This window comes from Micromys minutus, assembly GCF_963924665.1.
Source record: "Micromys minutus genome assembly, chromosome: 4".
Lineage (NCBI taxonomy): Eukaryota > Metazoa > Chordata > Mammalia > Rodentia > Muridae > Micromys > Micromys minutus.
The window spans coordinates 50,678,397-50,684,282 of record NC_137973.1 but is presented as its reverse complement, the minus strand read 5'-3'; the positions used below and the strand labels follow the sequence as shown (position 1 = coordinate 50,684,282).

General features: G+C 41.2%; 1 pseudogene across 1 annotated transcript; it reads left to right on the top strand.

The window, feature by feature from the left end:
• Window positions 1-2,690: 2,690 nt before the first annotated feature.
• On the top strand, window positions 2,691-4,506 carry LOC308420180 (clathrin interactor 1-like; annotated as a pseudogene). The gene has a single exon. The product of its transcript is annotated as a clathrin interactor 1-like (transcript).
• The last annotated feature ends 1,380 nt before the right edge of the window (window positions 4,507-5,886 follow it).

The following is a 5,886-nucleotide window of genomic DNA, read 5'->3' as shown; positions in this document are numbered from 1 at the left end:
ATGTGCATAATTATAATTTAATGTCTACATAGTATTCTGTATAATTGGTAAGCCATAATCTATTTAACCACCCCCCTATTGCCATATATTTAGATTGTTTCTACTATCATAAATAACACTGCAACAACTAACTCTGTGATTATTAAATTATATTACGTTTGGAGACCAATTCACAGAAATGATATTGCTGAGTGAAGATGATAAGTATTTTAGTGGCTCATGAAATGTAGTGCCAAATTACATGGGCGGGGGCACTGCTAGTGTTAGCAGAAATAAAGGTCTGCATTAGTTAACACTACATCCTTTTCACAATTAGGCATTTTAATCTTTTGTACCCTGTGTTTCATAATCAAATTGTTGACATATTCACTGAGAGTCTCTTTTCATTCATGCTAATGTTGATGTTGTCTTGAGTAGAGGGGAAAAAGCATTTGTGAAGGATTTTTGCCTCAAATATCCACCCTGCCTTTGCTTTCTGGAGCCTGTTGTGTTTTACTTTTTCTTCACAATAATTATTAGTATCTCCAATCATACTGTGCATTTATGTGCCTCTTAATTTTTCTAAATCCTCCAATACACTGAAATTCTCCTGGTGATAGGAGCTTTGGTTTATAAAATACTATTTGGCACTTAGATCTGTGAGAGTGCCTGGTCCATGGTAGGGATTTGATGAACACTGCCGAATGAGGATTTGATTAATCAATTTTTGTTTATTAATGCATCCATCTGACAGATTGTCACTGGGACTATTTAAAGGTGCCTGGTTTCTCCATTCCTTCCCCAGTACCATTGTTTCTGAGTTTGGCCACAGGGATTTTGTCCAATGAAAATTTAAACGTGATAGGATTGGAGGCAGAGCATATAAGACCAGCATGCATCAATCTAGCCTCTTTTCCTGCCACAGCTAGTACCTGTGTTCCAAATAGCATCTCTTCTGCTAGACTAGATCTTACTGTAAGGCAGCTAGTAAATAGGCCAACACTTCCAAATGACACTTGAGGGACATGTAATACAAACCCAAAATAAAGTTCATTCCTGGAGGCTGAGATTTATAGCCACTATGCTAGAGCCTACTATAACCTGAGTGTAACAAGTTCAGATAGCATGACCTCAGTCACAGAGCTAGCAGTAGGAAAGCCAAGACACACACTTGATGCCTATGCATTTCTCCACTACTTTTGGTTACCCTGGGGATAAAGAGTTGCATTAGAACTCTAGGGCTAAATACTGCAAACCAGGTTACACAAGCAGTGGAAATTCACTGTCTCATAGGTCTACAGCATGTTCCAACAGCATGTGAACTGAGCTTGGTATCTGCCCTATCCCATCAGTCTTAACACTGGGCAGGCAGATGTCACAGGATAACCTGAGCACTTAAATTTGAGATCAATTTGGAGAACAAAATGAGATTCTTTCTTAAACCAAATTAAATAAAGTTAGCATCATTGGTTGCTTCTGAGGCTATGATCAGAGAATGTTTCTCCTACCGACCTTCTGATGATTTATTGCACTGTCTTTCTTAAGAATGATATTTATTTATTACCATTATCTCTTGATTCATCTTTACATCTCAATTCCTCTCTTTGTACGCAAATCTAAATTTCTCACTTTTATAAAGATACCAATCATACTGAACCAGAAACATTTCCTACTATAGTATGTTGCTATTTTAATCTCAATTTTATAACTTAACTATTTTATATCCAAGCTAACTTATTTCCAAATTGTTGTGGTAAATATTAAAAAGTGACATCCTTATATCATGTGATTTGCTAGCACACGAAGGACCATCTGGCACTGCAGGAATCTCTAACTTGGCACTCTATGCCATCTCTAAGAACTCAGGGGCAGTTCACTGTACTGTCCCTGCTGCTTCTGTCCTGGGTGGATATGACTGCCCTGGTGTGTTCCTTTCCTCCACTGCCCCATACAAGCATGACAAAAAAGCCCAGTAACTTATCAAACAGGTTTATATGTTAAATTCACAACCACAAATCCTCTACACAATAAGCTTACAACAAATGGACAAAGGTATGAACTGCCCATCTAAATGAGATAAACAGACCCACAGGAACCCTCAGAAATAATAACAACCTTATCAAACTGGAGATACACTGAGAGTAACATAAATATCTGTGTCCATCTTCTTCAATCTCTCTACTGCCTCGTTTCCACTCCTAGACCTTTCGCTGTCTACTTCTCTACTGTCCAATCATGTATTGCCTTAATACCAAATAAGGTCACATTACATTCTGAAATAAGGATTAGAATTTAAAGTGAATTTCAGAAGTATAATGTTCACCTTGTAACAAAACAAACAAAAGGGTTCGATTGACCAGTTACCAGAATAATGTGTGTCTCTGTGTATGTGTGTTACATATAATATACATATACATGCATGCATATATTCAATATATATCAATGTTTATATAGAATATTATACTAAATAGTTTTATGTCAACTTAACACAAATTAAAAGTTATCTGAGAGAAAGAACTTCAACTAAAAAAATACCAACTACTGCCCCACGCAGTACCGGTGTGGCAGCGTCATGGCTGTGGCAGGTAGGAGAATCTTTGCCTAGGGAGAGTTCATGGTGGTGGGTGGTGTTGGTGACCTAGGCATTGACCAGCCCGAGTGCAGAACTGTCCTGGGATCTGTGGAGAGTGGCAGAGGGCACGCGGGATGAGATGCTAAACATGTGGAAGGTGCGGGAGCTGGTGGACAAAGCCACCAGTATGGTTATGAATTATTCAGCGATAAAGTCTAAAGTTAGAGAAGCAATGAATGATGATCCTTGAGTGCCTTCTGGGCAGTTCACGGGAGAGATTTCCAAGGCTATCTTTATGTATAAATAGTTCCCAGAACATGTGAACATGCTTTGGTCCTGAATGCTAAAAGACAACAGCAACAACAACAACAAAAAGTTGGACAAGAGTTTATAAGTCATTGCTGTTCCTAGCTTACCTCATAAGAAATTGATCGGAGCAAGTTATTACAAGCGCCAGAGAACACATTTATGATTTGCAGTCCTTGGAAAATTACCACTTTGTAGATGAGCATGGCAAGGATCAAAGTATAAACACCCAACAAAAGGTAAAGGTTGAGTTTGCATAGGACGGTGACAGACTTCGAGAAGAGCATAAGAAAGCAAAGAAGAACAAAGACAAGTATGTTGGGTCTCCTTGGACGGATTCCTATACAAGGAGCGATACGACACTGAACCCAAGTCCAAATGGGACAAAGAGTGGGATAAGAATAAGAGTGCATTTCCATTCAGTGACAAGCTGGGCGAGCTGAGTGACAAGATCGGGAGCACCATCGACAAGTTCCGGAGGAAAGACTGGGTGGACTCTCTGGAAAGGTACAGTGACAGCAATGGGGGGGGAGCAAGAAGAGGCAGGGCTCCCAAAGGTGAATTCAGAAATGAAGAGGGAGCGGTGATGACAAAGCATATCCACATCACACAGGACACAGAGACCCACCACAACCAGGCACAAGCACACAGCAAACCCTTCCAAAACCCTTGATATTGGAGCAGCAGCACATTACACTGGGGACAAAGCCAGCCCAGATCAGAACGCTTCAACCCACATGCCTCAGTCGTCAGCAAAGCCATCAATGCCAAGCAGCACATCATCGGGGGACCTCGTTGACCTGTTTGGTGGCAGCAGCAACAAGTGGGAATGGAGACTTTGGTGACCAGAGTTCCTTCAACAAAGCCCCATCAGGCCTGTTGCTTCTGGTGGTCAGCTCTTCAGCAGTGCCCCACAGTCTACTGTGGAACTCATCAGTGCTCAGCTTTAGGCCCAACTCCTGCTGCCTCAAACTCTTCAGACCTGTTTGATCTTATGGCATCATCCCAGGCCACCATGATGTCTTCCCAGAGTATGAATTTCTCGCTGATGAGCACTAACACTGTGGAACTTGGTTTGCCCATGTCAAGATCACGACCTCTGCAGAAGGTTAGTGCAGTGCTGAAGAAGCCTAACCCTCTCTATAATCTATAATCAGAATGCAGATATGGTCCAGAGGTCGGCCATAAAACCCTGCCCTCTACTTGGTCTGACCCCAGTGTCAACATCAGCCTAGACAACTTATTACTTGGTATACAGCCTTCCAAGCCCCAGCAGTCATCCCTTATAACAATGATTCAACAACAGAATATGCAACAGGCTCTGAATGTAATGACTCAAAGCTTTGAAGCTGTGAGCCTCAGTTCACAAACATGCTTCCTGTCCGGCCACAAACTAACCCTCTGATGGGGGACCCATGCCTATGAACATGCCCGGTATAATGATGGGCACCATGGGAATGGCCCCTCTGGGGAGCACCGCAGGGATGAACCATGGCATGGTAGGCATGAACATGAACATGGGGATGTTGGCCTTGGGGATGGGCTTGACAGCCACAACCGGAATGGGCATGCCCTGTATGGCTATGCCTTCTGGAACTGCACAACGCAAGCAAGAGGCCTTTGCAAACTTTGTCAACTTTAGCAAATAAGAGGTTGTAATGGAGCAAGTGGAAGAAAATGCTGTAGCTGCAAGAGGTGATGTTGGGAATGGAAGATGCTAAGCAGTTCCCTTTTCTTCTATCAGTTAATTGAAGAACCCACAAGAAGAACCAAAAAGGCTGGTGTTTCAGAAGCAATGCAAGAGCGCTTCAGATGAGGCAGTCAGGACCGGTTTCCCCAGTGAAGATATACGCCTAATGGGGTGAGGGGCATGAGAGCCTCTGGGTCGGAGAGCCCGTGTCACGGCGAAGTCTGTGTGAGGACTGGCACAGGTGGGGCTTAGGAAGTGTGCTTCACACTCTAACCTTATACATTTATCTCCCTGGGGAACTTGATCTTTCTGTTCCTCAGTCACCTTGTCATGATTGGGTTTGCTCCTTTACTACCACTCCTAAGCCTATGAATATATATATTTCATATATATATATATGAAATCATTAAAGTTGGATGGTCAGGCTTTTTTGTTTGTTTTTTTTTTTTAAATAAAAATATATAATTTTGTCCCAAAAAAGGCATACATATGTGATTATGGCTAAATCCGAGGTAACTGAATGTATGTACTTTTGCCAAGGCTCCAGCAATGCTGCTAACTACCATCTGAGTGTCGATGGACAGAGCCCTCTTCCTGCAGCTGGTAACAGCAGTGAGTCCTGCCCATGCCCTACAGTTAGCCTGGGCAGCACCGGGAAAGCCTTTCTCGGGACTGTGCTGCGGTTCCCTTTGCAAGATGGAGAAGGAAGACTCACTCGTGTGTGTCGTCTATAGCGGTTGTTCATTGCCCTTTGCTGTGACTGACTTGGCAAAGCTGCTTCCTGTGCGTATCTTTGGAGCCATCATTCAAGTCAGACAGTCAGAAGAGAAAAAATATTTATTTTTATCTTTTCAAAAAATTGACAGGTAAAAATACATTAAAACCTTAGGTTATATGTACATGTTAGGACTCAGCAAGGGTCACATTTAGATGTTATACCATATTTGCTTTGTTTGCATTTTGAGTGTGTAATACCACATTAGCAATGTGGTTCCAATAGAATTTCAATATATATTATTAAATGAGACCTGTGGAAGTCAGAAATTTATTGATTTAATGGCAAATAAAGGAAATTAATTAAAATGTTTTTTCCTGCTGTGATTCTGCATTAAGCCCACATAAAAATCATGATGGAATGCAAAATTAAATGTTTCAACCTCAAACTGGGAATATTTTTAAAATTAAATACTGTAAGTTTCAAGTTAACATAAACCTCCCACACTATAAGTTAATTTTTTATTGACTTAATACAACTTTGTTTCCATTGTATTCATGATGTTCTGGTCTATATAACATTAAAACACTCATTAAAACCAAAAAGATAGAGAAAAATATGTCC